General features: G+C 43.6%; 1 protein-coding gene across 6 annotated transcripts in view; it reads right to left on the bottom strand.

The window, feature by feature from the left end:
- Positions 1 to 16,753, bottom strand: part of LOC129199234 (phospholipid-transporting ATPase FetA-like) — an 87,376-nt gene extending 70,623 nt beyond the window's left edge. Inside the window, exons 1-2 of one of the 6 annotated variants that reach the window (XM_054809368.1) lie at positions 4,692 to 4,870; positions 4,194 to 4,337 (exon numbers count right to left, since the gene is read on the bottom strand). The gene's annotated coding sequence lies outside the window, so the exon portion shown is untranslated. Of the gene's footprint in view, positions 1 to 4,193; positions 4,463 to 4,687; positions 4,871 to 16,492 lie in introns of those variants that run through there. The other 5 variants (XM_054809369.1, XM_054809372.1, XM_054809371.1 and 2 more) reach the window with 5 other exon arrangements.
- Between the last annotated feature and the right edge of the window lie 1,587 nt (positions 16,754 to 18,340).

The following is an 18,340-nucleotide window of genomic DNA, read 5'->3' as shown; positions in this document are numbered from 1 at the left end:
GTGTGACTGCAGTATGACAACAAGACTGCAACAATACGCTATTTTGGCATGGAGGGTATCTTTAATTCCTTCAGCTTCTCAGTGCATTTGATTAGGATTGCATTCATGGAACATCTTCACTCAGCAGCAAATTTAAGTTACCATCATGGCCAGCACAAATATACTCGCAGGCTCACCATTCCCATAAAACCTTGCCTTTTAGGGCAGACATGGGTGATAACTTTGCCATATCCACCTGTACCAATTACCTCTCTGGGACATCATTTCCATCACACAGATTTAGCGTAGCTGCTTACTTAGTTAAAGCCCAGGAGTTATGTATGAATCCTTCCCAAGCTGACCTGATCCTTTATGCAAAACGCAGTTCCTGGCTTGCCCAAACCACAATGTTATTTGAGAATGTGTCAGTATTCAATGGGCACACACACGATGGTATTAAGGGCTTGACACACCCCTGTTGCACTAAGGTGTACCTTTTATTTTCATAATATTGCAAATATCTTCCTTTGCTGCTTTGTTATTGACTCACACATCTAATCCTCGTACTCCTTTACCTAGCAAGCCACTCTCACGCTGGCTATAGCTACTGTGTGTGCCTGCTCACACCTCGCTTTGTGCCAGTACGACTTCGCGCTTCGGGTGTCTGTTTTCAGTCTGAGAGTTCATTAACCATTGGCCGCAAGTGTGAAAACAAACCTAAGCAAATGATGGAGGAGTTGTCCCTTTTGGTGGTGCTCCAGGTACTGTTCGTGTTTGTGTTAGCTATCACAACTTCTACAGACAGATGCGGTCTCCTGGCTGACCTTAGCTCTGTCCGCCTTTCGGTCCCAGGTCTTTTTCTTGAACTCTCAATCTTACCTGCAGGGTCCAACATGTTTGCACCAGCAATCTCCCTCAGGGTATTATTTTTTTCCCAGATTCCACTTGTAATCAAAATTCATGTCCCTGTTCAATGTTCTTTACGTGTTTCTCTATTTTTTAAATCTGAGATTCAGTTTCTCTTTCAAAATTGCAACAATGGGTCTTCAGCCTCATATCACTCGTATACACTGCTATGGTTTTAATTTCCCTTTGTGCTTTTCGGAAAAAATGATCTCTCTCACGTTTCATTTTCATGTGGCATGAAGTACTTCTCAAATTGTGGTAAGACACTTTCACAGCCTCCTATTCCTGAATTAGTTGAAAATCCATAAAAAACACAAAAAATTTTCTATGGTCAGAAAAAAGGCAATTTCCTGTTTGCCTTCATTTTCCCTGCCTGACAGCAGCTATTTTCGGATGCAAAGTGAAGCACTACTTCAATCTCCTCAAGTTGCCTTCCACAGTCTGTGTCAGCCCTTCTGGACTTATTTTTGATGCTTAATTTTCCACTCAATTATTTTGGTTTTGGTTTTGTTTTTCATTTCTCTTTACTTCATGTACCCTGTGCTGTTCAGTAATCAGCCAGGGCTCAGAGTATTTGAATAATCACACAGGTCCAACTCCTGTGCTTAACAGGACATGTGTTACTTCCCCACATTTCCACAGCCTACAGCAAAAATTATTTAAAGCTCAAATTCCCAGTTCCTCATTTATTGGGATTTGGGGGTATAAGCTACAAATAAATTACCTCTTCTCACTGTAGAAGGCTTCTGTACCTATACTACTCTACAAACTGTCTAGCTACGGCTTACTCTTCTGCAAAGAAAATCCACCTGTTTTATGGCTACTGACAGTTTAATCATGGGCTCTGAACACTTTAATATCCACAGCGAGAAGCTACTTTGATGGATCTTGACTAGGGAAGGGATGCTTTCTCGCAAACTCAGCTCAGCCTTATTTAAGAGCCAGACTTGGCTTGAGAACAGCTCTGCAAAGCTCTTCCTGCATGAGGGACAGGTTGCAATGAGCTACGCCATGTGGAATTTGCAAAGGCTACAGCCTAATCCAAAACCAAGGCTCACTAAGGGCTGTACTGCAAACTGGAGGTGGAGGGAGGCACTTTCCACCACCGCAGTGATGAGCAGCAAAATGAGAGAAGACATGGCACGGCTCGGCTGAATGGAGAGCAGATGTTGCAGATGGAAAACGTGGTTAGTTTCTTGGCCCTTTTTCTTTGGACATAGCTACACAATACATCAGATTCGATGATAAATATGGATTAGAAAATACTTGGTGCTTCTGCTCCCATCACCTTGTTCCCAGACTCTGTGAAATGATCCAGGTTAAATACAATAATTTTTGGAAGGGTTCCTTTAATCCAGGTCATGGGGTGTAGTTTGGTACAGACTGAAATTCCTGCCGAAGCAGTGGTTTTAGCAGATCTGAGGGGCAGCAAATTGTGCTGCAATATTAGAAACAAGCATGCAAAGTCCAGGGAAATTAGGCAGGAGATCAAGATTTCTCCAGTCAGTTTTGCCACCAAACATCGTGTGGTATGTATACACCCTAAAAAGCTTAAATAGCTCTGTCCAGGTAAAAATTCAGAAAGCATGCCATACCTTCACTCACCAACTTCCCATGTCAGGTCAGTTTTTTGCATGTGAGCAAAATTAATTTTTTTAATCTATATTCAGCTGATGTAACAATCACAAGTACCCACAGCTCAGAAGTATTTAATTTTTTTCAGGCTAAAGTACTAAATATCCAACCAATAGCTCAGTATATGAGAAAGCAGATCCCAAGCACTGGGCATCGTGACAGACAAGGTTCAAGACTGCCTGTGCTGCCTAGTGTTCTTGGCGGAGTAATGCTGTCAAATACCATCAGATGAACCAAATCCGAGTCCCTAAATTTTCAACATATATCACTTTAAACTGGATTTGGAGGCACAACTGGGAAAATATTAAGGGTTTAAAATACATTAGGTGCTCGAACCCCAGTTTTCCCCATGCCTTAGCTGCATGCCTGCTAAGGGGGTGCACAATGTCAGGTGCTAAAGCAGGAGAGCCACGTTCGCTCGCAGGTATCGCAGAGAAGGACACCACAGTCAGTGCAGTGCTTGCTAATGCCCTGGCAAGTGCAGTGTAAAGGCCTGGCACACTTGGCATGGACTGTAATGTGCCACGCAAAGACATGCTGGCAAAGGGCCCCCTTTAAACTTCTGGTGTATTAACTGTTTCAGTCAAATTGTTCAAATTTTGCTTCCAAAGAGTATGATGCATTTGCTTTCCCCTATCGAAAGCAAACACAAAAATGTCAGCCATTAGAAATAATTAGTACTAATCATCTTTTAACATTGAAATACATTAGCATTTGTATTTCTCCACCCCTCCTTACATCCTCTTGTGTTAGGACACCTCAAGAGGAAAATAGGGAGTAGCGTGTGTTGTACCACTCCTTGCTTTGCAGGTGGGAAACATAAAAAGCAAGCGGCAGGATGGACAACTGAAACGTGTGTTTTAAATCCCAGAATAACACTCTTTCAGGGCTGAAATCAGATTTACCTGCATTCAACCCGAAATAAATTTAAGAAGCTACAAATGGTCACTCTTGGCATCAGGGTTTACAAAAGTAGCAGTGACTCTGGTTTAAATCTACTAGTTCAGTGCGAGGAGTTTGAAAGTATCCCTGAAACCTCCCCAGCTTTTTAAATACCTGAAGAGGTGTCCTGGATGAGGTGAGCTAGCCCTCCAGCTTTTTTTTGGGTGCTGTTCCAAGCTATACATACAGAAACCCATGAAACTGTGTGCAGACCAAAGTGCTCCTACGCCTACACACAAATGTGCCAATGCAATTAGCTATAATTGCTGGGAAACAGACTCAGTCTGTTATCTGCCACGTTTTAAAGTAATGATCCAATATCCTCCATCTGTCTTCATTAAAACACGCTTTAAACTGACACCAGAATGGCAGTCAAAAATTTGCATTCAGCTCCTTTGGGTAAGTTAGTTGCAATGCTCAAGTTACAGATCAACAGCTGAGACAGGGTGAGTTCCCAAACAGAAATGCAGGCTGCAATCTGCTCCCTCCAAAACAATGCATACAATAGCAGCTTCCCCGGGCGGCTGCTGCTGCTGCTGCTGCTGCTTGAAATCATGCACAGCTCAGCTCACTCCACCCAGAAGTCTGTCAGCTCACTCACAGAAAAAGTTGAACCCCAAGCACTTTGATTAAGCTTCGCAAAGCTCTCAGGTCTGGAAAAAATGCAAGTTTTCTACCCCCCGAAACTGAGAAAGAATACAAACAAGCAGAAGGAAAGCATTAAATCTTACCCTTGAAGGCTTGTAAAAGTCACAGCAACAAAGTTGCTGCCCTCCATAGCACTGCGGTACACTCCTCTCTTCTCATTTACACGCAGCTTTATCCCCTCCCAAGACCAACAGCTTCGCTCGTAGCCTCAGCGCCAGGGCATTCATCTAAGAAAGCAAAGCCTCTTTGCGCTGTGAGATGGACATCGCGTGCTTCTCTCCAAGTCCCTTAGAATCCGCTGTGGACCTGCTCTGCCATGCAATGTCCTGCTAACTAAACTTATTCCAAGTTCCCTACTTCTTACTTCAGTCACTCGGCTTGGCTCTTTGCCAAATTCTTCCCTTTTTTTTTTTTTTTTTTTTTTTTAATTCTGCTTCCTGTAGATAGGGAGTGTAGTAGCTCCCTTAAAAATAAAATGCTTCAGCACAACAAGCTGCAGAAGAGTAAAGCAGAAAAGCAGAGCACCTAGGCTTGGGGCACCCCAATTAATTCCAGAGGCAACTGCTGCTCATCTTACCTACCTCCTGCCGACGCGGAAGCTTTCAAAAGAAAACCAAGGGAGTAAAATAGTCCAACATATCAAATTGCTTTAAAAAAGGATGAACTTGGTAAGGGAACCATTTCCCAGCAGCAGCCCCTCTCTCTGTGTCCGTAATGCTGGAGCTGGTCAGGACTCCTTAAACCCAGAGACACTGTCCTACAAGCTCATCCCAAGGCTCCACCTCACCCGGTTTCCAATAGTTATGAGCAGCAAAAACTCTACAGAAAAAAACCTCATAGAGCACAATTGCATAACCCAACCACAGAGCTTCCTCCAGCCAGCCAGAGGATCGCTTCGTTGCTGAAACGTCAGGGCTTGCTCATCCCTGAGAGCATGACCTCCCCTTGCCCTCTGGGACACCCGCCTGGCCTCACCGCTGTTGAGGGGGTCCTCCTCACCAAAACCCCTCAGCGCTCTCATGAGCCTCCCAACCTTCCCACTTGTTCTCTCACCTTCAACAAACCAAATTTTTTTTTCCAAATTGTGGGACCCTTCTCAATACAGTGCCCTTCTATATGCTAGTCTCCTGGCATTTTACCTACCAGCTACAGTACAAGACTAAAACTGGGCCACGACGTTAATCCACCTCCTCCTTCCTTATACCTGTGAATTGCAATTATTCTAAGATCACCAGATTTGTTCTGTAAGTCGCGTTGACAGTACTGCCTGCCAGGAGCGTGCCAACTTGACAGTAAGAGAAAGTTTAACATAAAAGATTGCTATATGTATTTTTCTCTGGTTTTTTCCTTCATCTTCTGGGTTTTCCCACTGAATTTATGTGAACACTGTTAGAATTAATTTGAAACTTAGCCACAAACACTTGAATGCATTCATCAGCCGATTAATTATAGTAATGTGGGAGTCAAGGCTTTGCCAAAAAGTATTTTCTAGAAGGTGACATATTCTGAAGTCCTGTCAAGAGAAAAACTATGGAGGACCTTGGATGCTACAATGGCAGGACTCCAGTGGTCATGAAGGTTGAAGTGCAGAGTGGCAATGAAGAGGACTCTGTCACACTATAAGCAATTTCTGAAGGAAGAACAAGAGCCTATGTTGCTTTGTGATGACTCTAGGATTATTCTTCCAAGCTAAGCCTATTTGAGACAACATTCATTGAATTGACTTCCTAACTGCAACACAAAGTATCCATACAAACAGCCAACATGGGACATGGCATGTAGGACTAATCTCCTCAAGCCCCAGATCATTTTCAGATTATTTTGAACTGAAAAGCGTTTAACATGAGAAGGAATTTTCCCCACACTAGCCATTTCTCATGTTCTTACCACCCACATCCCATCTCAACAGGAACAGCCCCAAGTATCACCTTTTTTCCTGCAACCAAAAGTACAAGGATCTGGATTAATTTCGGTCCTTCGACATAGTTGGAGAACCCCTTGTTCTTCCTTCATTCGGGAGTTTTTCTCCTTCTTAGAACTTTCTTCTGCTCCCCCCCCCCCCCATTTTAATGACAATTTGTTCCGCATTACTCCAACTTACTTTATACTTGTTTGTTACCACTTTGACCTTGGCTACAGTCATTTCTTCCTTCCTAGAGTTAGGTTTGTCTCCTTCCTTTGACATGAGAGTGGACCCAACCATAAAATCAGCTGGCCTTGGGGCTTGTTTAGGCTTTAAAATAGTGAAAAATTGGGTAGATTGTTTTGTTAACGATTTTTTTGGCACTGAAATCCACCTCACATACATTTGCCATGATTTTTTCCCTCAGCTATGCTTTCCCCATGGACTTCAGTGAACCTGCTCGTGCGGGGAAGCTCAGCACACGTGGAAGCACTCAGAAGAGCAGGAACGACTCTCTCTGAGGGCTCTTGTCCTTGCCTCACACTTTGGTCCCTGGGTAGTATCTTCCCGATAAACACACCATTCGCATCCTCCTTTGCCATTTTCTGAACGCGTCAGGGAGGGCTGTAGCCTGCGATGTCACTTGTCTCACTTTCAGTGCCTGCGTAAAGGGTGTACGTGTATGCTGGGTGTCTGAGATCCCGCTGCAGCCAGCATGGTTTGGGCAGAGTCAGCTGACCAGCTGCAGCAAGGCAGCAGTGAGTTTGCTGTGACCCATAGTTGTGCAAAGAACAAGTTCGATCTGTTGCTCTTCTAGTAAGCAAGCTGTTTTCTTGACCAGGCAGGTACCTCCAAACCACGGTGCTTCGCCTTTGAATCTTTCACTTTCCCAACTGCCCATTAGTCACAGAGGACTAGCTTAGAGCGGGATGGATTTAAATTCATGCCATTAAGACCTTATCCTAGGACTGTATTTGGGAGAATGACTTCCAGCCATTCAGCCTGTGTGGCATTTCTACTAAGATCAAGAAGCAAAACTGAGGACTTACTGACACAAATGTTTAGGGTATGCCCTCAGCCCACCCTCTGGACCAGATTCGCTCTCCTTCCAAAGAGCAAAGCTGAGAGAGCAGAGGACCCTCACTGGAGCACACAGGACGCAAACATGCCTAGTGACCTAGTAAGGCTTTGAATGGTTTAATATGCCCCCGAGTAACTGGAGAAGATAACTAGAGGATAGGAGAGAAACAAGAGAGAAACTCACCCTGGAGCATCCCACATTGTAGGCTTAAACTAAATGCCAGTGCTTGCGAGAAGCCCTCCCTATGTCAATGCTATTTTTAAAATCACTGTCAACCTAGATACTTTCCCAGCAATCCCATATAGTTTGAAAGGAGCACTGCTGATCTTTGCTTTTCCTTACAGTCTTGTAACTGCAGCCTGCAACTGCAAGGTTTGAAGCTTGACTTGCCCTACCACAGCTGGTACCTCTCACTGCAGAGAAGTGGCTGTGGCCGACTGAGCCAAGGTGGGCTCCCCCTCCACCCAGAAATGGTGCCATGTCCAGGAATCATTTCCACCCAAACAACCTCATGTCCAGCTCCTAAAACAACACAAGCACGTTGCTCAAACTAACCATGGGAGTCACCACTCTAAAAAAGCCTTTCTACATGGTGCTGAAAGGCTTCCTCACAAACCCCCAAGGGTCAGCCTTAGATGACCCAATCTCCTATGCTTTCCTCATCCCAACTTTTCACTGCTTTCCTGACTAGTCCTGGCCAGTGAGGAGCTCCTTGTGTAGGGGAAGGATAAGGAACATACTTCACTTTGGGGACCACTGACACGTCTGTTGTTATGAGCACCTGCAATGGCTACAAGGAGTCAGATGGGCATCTTGTCCCAACTGCCCTTGCTATGGGAGATTTTCTGCATCCTCTTCCTGTCTAAAGTCAGGATAGAATGCATAAGAAATACAGAACTGAAAGGAAAAAATCGGGACATTGATGCCCACCCCTTGAATATCAGAGAGCTGTTTAAAAAATATAGTGTAGGAAGAACATCCAATTTGTAAATTGCTGTAGTCCAGGAAACACCAGCACAATCGTGAAGTGAATAACAAAAGCTAAAGGTCCCAAAATATACTATCACAGGTGAGGAAAGATGTAATGTACTGGCAGTGTCCTTGATCCCTGCAGAGGATGTGGCAGGTGAAACTGTCCAACTGGCAGCAGAAAGCACACCACGACACTGGTCCCCACAGGAAGGGAAAAAGAAATCCTACACGTTCCTGTTATCATGATCAGACTATTGGAGGAAAATGAAATGGACACAGAAAGGCAATGTCATGAAGTGACCACTTGCTCTGGGGCTGTCATTGCCTATTGGGAGCTACTGAGCCAAATTCATTTAATTGCCCCTCCAAGGAACTGATAAACTGGTAGAAATCCAAAGTAACTCAATTTGAAGAGATGCTCTGGATTCTTACTCGTGTGCATCCATCTCCCTGGTCTGAACTGAAGCGTGCAGCTTCAGCACTGCAGGTTGATACAGAAATATTCCCATACCTCATTGGTTACTCCAGCAGTTGGGAGCCAACACAATGCTGTAAGGTACATGCCAAATGGAAATGGTCAGAAAATAGTTTCAGTGGGTGTGTGCAGAATAATGTGACTCATACTGATCAGGATTTGGTGGAGTGCCACTTACCTGCAGAAGGGAAGGAAGGGTGCGTGGCTAGAAATTCCCTTTCTCCATCAGAGCCCCTTGCCCAGTACTCCAGGCCCTTAACAAACAACGATCAGCAGGGGAAAATCATAAGAAATACATAAAGGCACAGTTTCTTGCCTTTATAAAGAAACCAGCAACTTGCTCTGGTGACTATTGATCTCATCTTCCTGGCACCAGCACCTGCAAATGTGGAACCCCCTGACATTTTAAAACAGAAATTAAAATAGTCTCTCTCAGTTGTCCACTTTGCAGCCCATAGGAGATGGAGCAGAGCCAAAAACCTTTTGGTCAAAGAGTTCTCATCTGGGATCAGCTGCTCAAATTACACTGAATGGGAGATAAAACTGGGCTCACTTCTGCAGGGAATGAGGCCCAAGATTATCTTGTCTTTGAGGTCCAGTTCTCACCAGACCTGGGATCTTGTGTTTACGAACTCCCTTCTGGCCAAAAATTTCATCGCTCTGGTAGAAAAGGGACTGTTGCAAGGGAGGAAGTCTCCCAGTGAGACTGAAGTGTTTGCTGTGATTCCATGACAAATTAGGTGATTCGATGGACACAGAAATCAGTGGGAGCTAATGGAGATCCACCTGCCTCAGGATTACGTTCTTGGGCTATAAATCTGTCTCCTCATTTGCCTATGACACTGCACAGGGATTAATCAGCCACTGCAGCAAACCCCAGATGTGTCCACACTGCTTTTAGCACATATTTCCTAATCATTGTCAGTGAACAAAGTGGAATCTCGGGGGGGTGTTGGGAGGGCTCGTTAAAAGCTAATCATGCCTACATGTATAGAAAAATCAATAGCTGAGGGCAAAGCAACAGCCCAGCTTGTTAGAGCCTCTGACTAAAGTGCCCTTTGTAACATGGGTATTACACAAGACCTCCTGCTGTTATTTGCAAGGCAGTAGCTGCCACAAACACATATGCTGTATCTGGTGACACTTCAAACACTGTCACATGCACGGTCCTCAGATATACATCAAAAAACCCAGCTCATACCACTGAGGAATTAGAATATCCCTCAGTGGGACCCCGTGATTGAACACACAGAGGAAATCCAACTCATGCAGAGCTAACAAAAAGCCTCGGCATTTCACAGAGCCTTCCCACGAGCTGTGCATATGGGAAAAATGGGCTGCACTCATGGAAGAAAAGGCATTTTTGGCATGGTATAACATCACCCAAAGGGCTGTATAGTGGCTATACAATGTTTAATCTCCTGTAGCCTTCCAGAGATGCTCTAGTCCTGGTTGTGCTTAGCCCATATGCTCTTTCTGTAAACTCCACTGCCATGGCAGAGGAAGCACCAGTGCCCAACAGATGTGCTAGGAGAGCTCAGCAGGCAAAGGAGGACAGGGCTGCGATGGATCTGCCCTTCAGCTTCCCAGGTGGTAATCACAGGGGACACTGAGGAGCAGTGTCCACCACGCTGGACAGTTTCATTCTGTGGCAATGCAACCCTGTCCCCCATTGCCACTTCCACAGTTTTCTGCACTAAGCATGTGTGGAGAGGATGGGAGATCCCTGGATCTGCAGGGAGCAAATCACTTCTGCATACCCTACAGCATCACCCAAGAGATCTGAGTTTTATATCTTTAAGCCCCTCATGGTTTGCATTATATATTGCTCTGACAGTCAATTATACTTCACATAAAAAAATTCAGTGGCATTCTGAGAGGATTCCTTTAAACCTCGTGACATATCCATTATGATCATAAACACTTTAACCATAATTCCAAATTAAATACACCATGTGCATGTATATCTGTACTGTCTCTTTTCCAGGTTACAGTCACATCTATCCTGCCAGGAAAAATATGGAGGCAACCTGCTGCCTTCTGTGAAATTCTCCCTAGTAACAATGATCTTCTGTATATTTTATAGTATTGTTTTCTGCATTAGGTCCTTATTGTATTATTATAGCGTTTGCTGGCTAGATGGTGATAAGCTGGCCACTTCAGAGGGGTCAGGGAGAGCTCAGGGGTGACCAACTGATGTTCACTTTAGGGATGTGCAGCAGCACCAGCATTCCATAGGGGAATAGTCCCAAAAGGGGACAGGAACATGATGGAGTATATTATTCTAGCACTGATGACTGGGACAGGGTGACTTCTTGACCTGTTGTAACTCATGTGCTGTGAGCTCTGAGAATAATAAAGAAACCTCTGCCTGGTGGCAATGGAGCATGATCAGGATGGAGCCAGAAAAAAAATAGCCATCTTATAAAACAAAGCCCAGGTAGCCTAATGTATCATGACGAGAGAATTTGGCTCCTCTCTAAACTATCAAATTTTAGCTAATTAACCCAAAGTCTAAAACATCTGTACTAATACAACCTGGCATAAATAGACACCAGCCCATTGATTTCCCTGGAGATTTCCACAAGGAAACTGCATGACATTTTTGTCAACAGTTTGCATTTCGATTGCAGCATCACCTTGGCAGTAAATAAGCCGTATATAACCACAGCTGCACCAGCACAGCCACAGCACAGGCATGCCAGGTCCTGGCACTGTCAGCCTTTGCTTTTATTCAGTGCAAGTCTATTTTTTGTTAGATTGTTCCTTTTTCTGTTCTCCAGGTGTTTAACAGAAGTGCATGTTCCTCTGCACTTACACAGATGAGAACAAAGACCTGTATTCTGATTTCTGTGCACATGGACAGTTGGGTGTTTAAACAGTAAATTCCTGTTAAATGGAAGTTATGCATCCCTCTGAAATCCCTCTGCAGCCCTGTGAAAAAGAGGAATAACCTGATGGGTGCGCAGGGCCTTCAGGACCTGATGGCAGAATTAAGCAGGGCATGTTCTCCCAAAAGCATGACAACAGTGTGAGAGATCCTGGAGGAGGAGAAGGCAGCAGCAGCTAAGCTGGTGAGAAATGCAGGGACAAGGGCACTGCAATGCATACAGCCACAAGGATGCTGGGCGTATAGCTCTTATTTGAGATTAATTCTTGCCATTTCTCCTGTTGGGATGTGATGCTTTTAAAATCAAGGAGATCTATAGAAAGGGAGGCAGGTATTTAAATTAAACACCCTATTCCCAGTGTTAGAATTTTTCATACCATGTTTGGTTTGCGTGTGCTGCTAGCAGGGTAAAACTGGTTGTGGGCCCCATAGGAAGAGATAGCGTTTGCTGTTGCTGATGGAGTGATCAAGGTTTTACCGGTGTATCTCCAGAAGGCAATGGCATACAGCCTGAAGCTAGGAATGTGCTAATGAAGGCACACAACAGAAAACTTAATCAAAGACTCTGGGAGAGGAAAGGGAATTAAGTAAGGTTTCAGCAGTACTGTGTGGCACCAAATGCCTAGTCAGGAGAAATAAAGGAAGGAGTTTTCTTAGCAAGGAAGTAAAAAAAAAACCACCAACAAACCAAATCCCAGACCCATGGCCCTCTGGCTTGGTGTGACACAGAAATACAAGCTCAACCTTTTTTCAGTGCCTGCTCCCAGCAAGGAGATAGATAATCTTCAAATAATGACAGGACATTCCAACTTAAATAATAGAAAGAGATGCAGAAGTTACGTGATGCTTACTGCAGTCAATGAGAAACTGTATTCTTAAGCATAATCTTTAGGGTGTGTTTTGTTATTTTAACTTCTTTTTTATGCCATGTTCCATTATTTCTAAATCTGTGTTTTTAACTTTATTACAACCTTGAATCTTGGCAAGCAGCAAAGCACTCCTCATTCCAGATGTGGCACATCTCAAAAGCAGATCTTTGCAATGTTCTGGCTATCACCTAGCTCCACATTAGGCTACAGGTACCCCAAGTGTACAGCTGCTTGTGTAACTGCTTAGGCTAGTTTGACAGCTAATATTTGCCGGGCTTGGGTGAAGAAGAAATGTCTTCTAAGGACTGTTAGTATCTGGTCAAGTTCCCTGGAATGAAGCAAAGTACTAGAAAACACATGTAATCCCTAAAGACCTTTGCAATGATGGCCTAAGCAGAACAGAATAAATGCCTTGTGTCAGTAAATGAAAGTCATAATTTCTCTTAGAAAAAGCAAGATTGGATTAGCTTTGTGGGCAAAAGCGTGGTACAGACGTGTAAACAGCTCAGACAGAGGTCTGAGTGTTTCTGTGGATGCCATCTGCTGAACAGGTTGTGTCTGCCCAGAAAGGCACGGACATTAATTTTTTCCTACAGTCACATTGCTATTTTGGCCATAGGCGAAAAAGTAGCACAAAACACAAAGGGGTTCAGCAAAGGCAGTGTCCCAAGTGAGTTTGTGAGGCATATTTGGGAACAGCATATTTACTCTACTCCAGGAAAAATGCTGAGAAGAAATTTGCTTGTGTGCACAGTTTTTGCTTTACCTGTTAAAGTCTCTTTATCTCAGTCCATGAGTTTTCTCATTTTTATTCTTTGGAATCTCTCCCCTGTCCCACCGGGGGAGTGAGCAAGCGGCTGCGTAGGGTTTAGTTGCTGGCTGGGGTTAAACCACAACGAGCACTTGAAGGAGAAGACTCAAAGGAAGAAGGAAGGCATGCAGGGAGCTGTGAAGGCCAGGCAGCAGAAGCAAAAAGATTCACACGTGAAAAAAAGAAACTTTAGGAGCATACTAGGATGAAGTGAAACAGCCGTAGAGTCAGACCTAAACTGAAAGACAAACTCCTTGCTTGATAGATATAACAGTAATGAAAAGCACTGGAAACCAGTGAGTTTAATGTGCTTGCAAGTAGATGCCTGTGTTTGCCATGAGTGGAGCCTGGGGGCGCCTGTAAGGTACCTGGGAAGTCTAACACAGATGGCTGAGCCATTGGTTGGTCTTGCAGCAGATAGAGCTGAAGAGGATGTTAATGGAGCCCCGCAAATAAACATAAATCACTGTCAATTTCAGTTTATGCTCACATGACAATTCTTACAAATTACAGCAAGTCAGGAGGAGATACACATCAGTTTGGATGGCTTTGTTATGGGGGGAGCAGCCTTGAGGACACCTGCGAGGTAGTTGCCATGCCAGCCATCCCACCCTGGTGCAGAGCCAGAGACCTTGGAAAGAAACAGTCTTGAGATAGAGACCGCTTACCCTGAGTCTACAAGAACACTGCACCAAGGGTGGAGGGGTCTAGAAGAGAATAGCAGGGAGAGCAATCCTAATTATAATGCAAGACAGCATTCTGTTGTAACCAAGCATAAATTAAGCAAAACCATTGTTCTCACTCCCTTCACACCTATATCAATATCTTTTGTACTGTTGAAAAGCCGAAGCTGTAGTTTTAAGATGGAAAAGTAAACTAAATCTTGTTTGTCCAAGTGAAATGGCAGGTGGGGAAAGCATTGGCAACATTCCCAATGACAACGAGTATAAATTGCACACATCAGCTCTTATTAAAGGACAGGGGAAAGAAAGTGAAGGTTTTAATGTTAAACTAGTAGGTAATCCAGATGGCCACTGAAATTGCAACCCACAATAGATGCAAGTCCCAGTAAACTGGGATCACATGAACAACGGAGTAAGAAGGAAGCAATGGATGAAAGAATAACATTGAATGGAGGCGGGTAGGGAGCTGCACAGGCCCCTGGAGTGAGTCAGGGAAAGGGAAAAGGAGTCCTGTTTACCTACGGATCATAGTTATCAGCCCTGTCTACAGGGCATGCACACAGCTTTGACCTTAGATCCACCATAGTGTTGCCCAACCCTCAGTTTAAGCATTTCACGCTGCTGTCCATCACTGGAGCATATGGGGAAAAGCAAAGCCTTTAATGGAGCATGATCTACCTGCAATCTTCCTTTCAATGCTTCTGCTTGGGGTATGGCATTGGAAGCACTGGTAAAACCACATAATTCAACCTTTGAGATGTCAAAATCAGTTTTTTATAAATATGAATATATTTAAATATATACATAGCTACAGACAGTAGAGCAGAACTCACCTCTTTGAGCTTCCCTGCAGTATGAGCCTCAGGGACTCTGTCTTTTCATCATCATCTCTGTATCAGTTTACACACGTCCAAGAACCTAATCCTGCTCCTCCTGGAGCCAATGGTGAACACATGCAAACATTTGTGGGTCCTAGACTGGACCCACGAGTGTGAGGGACTGGTTGGCTATCCAGACTAAACATTGTCACGCCGAGTCCGTGGGTGGTGGGTCACCAGCGAGCACGCAGTGCTGTCTGATGTAGACAGCCAACCCGCTGGTCTTGCCCTGGGGATCTGTCTTGTCCCATGGTGATGAACTATTCCCCCTGAAACTGGACGAAGGTTTCTACGCTGACTTGAAGAGAGCCATACTCCCAGCAAGCAGTATGATTTACTTTGATATCAGCAAATTAGCCTATTTAACTGTTCCCTTCCTTCCAGGTATTTTTTTCCTAAGAAGTCTACAACAGTGACTTTCAGTAATGCTGGACTATGTGTAGGTCATGAGTAAGACAAAAGCTAGAACCAAAGCTAAAGCAGTAAGTCACACATTTGACTAAAGAGAGATCCGCAGAGAGTTTTTGTTGCTAAGAAAAATAAGCCGTTTGCTTGGAAGGAAGTAAACAGTTACTTCTGTAACAACAACTGCGGGTTATTTTGTTCTGATGGTTTGCAAGCAAGTAACACTGAGAGATTATTAAATAGAGTGCCACAATCACCAATAGTATGCCCTTAACCTTCCCTTTCAGTAGTATTTTTGAACTAATCTATCCTTCGCAGAGGTATACGTTAAGGTTAGTGCAGCAAGTTAACGTTAGCTAAAACGAAAAGGTTTCTTCCTCCTGCAGCCTCACTTAGGAAATCTCCTGCTGGGACTTTTGCCTGTTGTCAGGATACCTGAACAGTCATGTTTTGTGGGCAGAGAGAGAAGAGCAATGCTTCGTGGTGAAAATCCTCCTTCAGTACATGCTAGAGTGTCTTACTGCTGGCTTGAGAGTCAAACTAGTATCAGATATGGGGGAAGGATGGGAGATTTCCTGTATCAGATACACGAGGATTTGGGAGGGAAGGGGTTATTTTTCTTTGTAGTACAGAAGATATTTTGGATGCATTTAATCTAATCAGTTCTCCATATTCATAAAGTCTTTGGGCGCCCATGACTTGGCCTCACGTCTTTGCACTAGTTAATTGAATCAAAAATAACCTTGCTAAGTGAAAACATATCCAGGTGAATCCTAATTACCTGTGGTATCTTCAGCAAGTGGTGCAAACGCTCCATCCCAGTCTTGCACCCTCCAGTTTTAAAGGCAGTGAGATCATTTATCACTAAGTACACCACATGCCAGAAAACAACACTCTAACTGGCTCATCTACCAGTTTAAGCTAGAGCACGTCTCCTCCAGAGACAGTCGGTTATGATGCAAAACCCTCTATGATGGAGGTGAGACGTTCCCGTGTTTCATGCCTTTACTGTTGAATTAAAATGCAATCGATGGGGAGAGCTCTGAGCACGTTTTAGATTTAAGCACATGGAAAAGGAGAAGCCTGGCTCTCTTCAGAAGTTTGCAACAAGGAGAGAAGAATGGCCTAGATCCAAAGCCATTGAAATGGATATGTGCTTTCCCACTGACTTTGGAGAGATTTGCTAAAGACTCACTGCAGTGTGGCCCCAACTCACACTACCTTTGTGTGCCGCTGGTGCTACATAAAAACAACTTACACACAGCACCCGTTATCAAGAACCAACATTTACAGATGCAGAATAATCCAGTATGCAAAAGGAAAAAAAATACACAGGAAAAAATAGTTGAAATCAGGGCCTCTGTACAAGCTTTTATACTTTTCTTCCAGAAGAAGCAATGAAGAAAATGTCCTACCTGGCTGTTCTGTATCTTCTTTTCTACCTGAAGCAGTTTGTCGAGACAAGCAGAAGGGATTGTTTTCAGCACCATGCAAAAAGCTGCAGCTTCTTTTAAAATCCCTAGATGGTTTCTCCACAGAGCACGCCAGGCTTATCCCCAGCTCGTCCACGAAACTCGCTAGGGAACACCACGCTTTCCAGGATCTGGAGGTAAAGCTGTGCAGGAGCACGCTGAACGTGATCCAGGAGTTACAGGATGTCTTGGTGTACGTCGTGTTCTCAGTAAGGACTGCAAGAGAAAAGGCAAAGTTCCCGAAGCTGGGGTGGAACGTTGCACCGCGTAGCACTGAGTAAATAAAAAAGCAATTGATCGTTGGACTCGGGTATGACATCAGGTATTACAAAAGTTTATATACCATAGGTAGGACTCTGTATTTCACCTAAGAGAAATGCAGCATTAAAAACCTGCTGGTGCACACCGCAGCAGCGAGAGATGCAAACGAGACATTGTTCTCAACTTTTGGCAGTCAACAGATTTATTTTCTTGGACAGCACTCAGAGTTTAAATAAAAAACCCCATATATTCTTTCCCAAAGGTCAGACATTTCATTACCTCCCATAAGGACATGTAAAATGTATGTAACTTCTGTGGGATAACCAATTATTTGGGGTGTTTATGATGCCAAGTACAACAGGATCCTGATTCAGGTTTCTGGATGCCATGGTTATGTGGAAAAAAAAAAAGAAAAAAGTAGGATCAGCTTTTGACACGAAGTTACTTGTTTCAATGCCTAGTTCAGCCTAAAAAATAATTACAAATATAATTCTGAGACAGAAAAGAGAGCTAATCTAAAAAAAAAAAAAAAACAATGAAACCACAACACCTAAGTACAGTTGTGATGGGGTATAATACAAAAACTTAAGATTAAAAACAATTATCTAAATAATGGCATTTATCAAGCCACACCAACATTGCAGATTTTCCTACAATTCCATAATGCAAACTTCCAGTGCTAATTCACAAGCTTTGATTTGTTCCTGTGGGCCTTTTTGCCACCTACTTTTAGGTTTGATGACATCTTCTGCCTGAAAAATTCAGAATTAGTGTCAGGTTTAAATAAAAAAGGAATTTTTTTCCACAGAAACATTTTTTTATATATATATATTCCTTGCAAAATGCCAAATTATTGAAGTGGAAGGCTTTTTAACAGGTAATTCACATCTCCTTAACCATCTTGTTGTCTGTTTGGGATTTTTTTTTGTGCTCTTTGTTCTCAGCTAATGAAAAGAGACTTGTCAGTACCACTGTTCTCTGCAGCCTTTTTCAAATTAAATCTATTCTTTGGTTTACAGTGCTGCAGGTAGGATTGCAAACACGGCAGTGAAAGCTTACCACTTTATTTAAAGTTCTCCCAGGAGATAATGGGCCATGGTTATGACTAATAGGGTCATGTGGACACCTAAAGAAGGAAGAATAGCAGACTGAGCAACACTGAAATGAGACTCAAATCCCTTCTCACATCTGTGACAGATTCTGGGTGAGTCAGTTAATTGCTGCTTTACTTCTATATTTTTTATTCATAAAAGGGAATAATAATGCTTCACTTCCTCAAGAGACCAAGTAGGAGGCGTCAGGGACTGCAAGGTGTTTATAGACACACCAGGGATGGTTTTGTTTAAAATGGGAATGCACGCCTTTCCGGGGGGTACAAATGAATAAACTTTTTTTCTGATCACTTTCCAGTTCTTGTATTGGTTCATGACACTATTATTGAAACAGAAGAATGTCTTCTTAAGGAAAAAGGTGCCCCACACTGCAGATTTCAGGTTTAGTATCAACAGTAATATGACGGCCTCTCCTGCC

The sequence above is a fragment of the Grus americana genome, chromosome Z (genome assembly GCF_028858705.1).
Source record: "Grus americana isolate bGruAme1 chromosome Z, bGruAme1.mat, whole genome shotgun sequence".
NCBI lineage: Eukaryota > Metazoa > Chordata > Aves > Gruiformes > Gruidae > Grus > Grus americana.
Note: the sequence above shows the minus strand (reverse complement) of the source record. Positions and strands in the feature narration are given on the sequence as shown.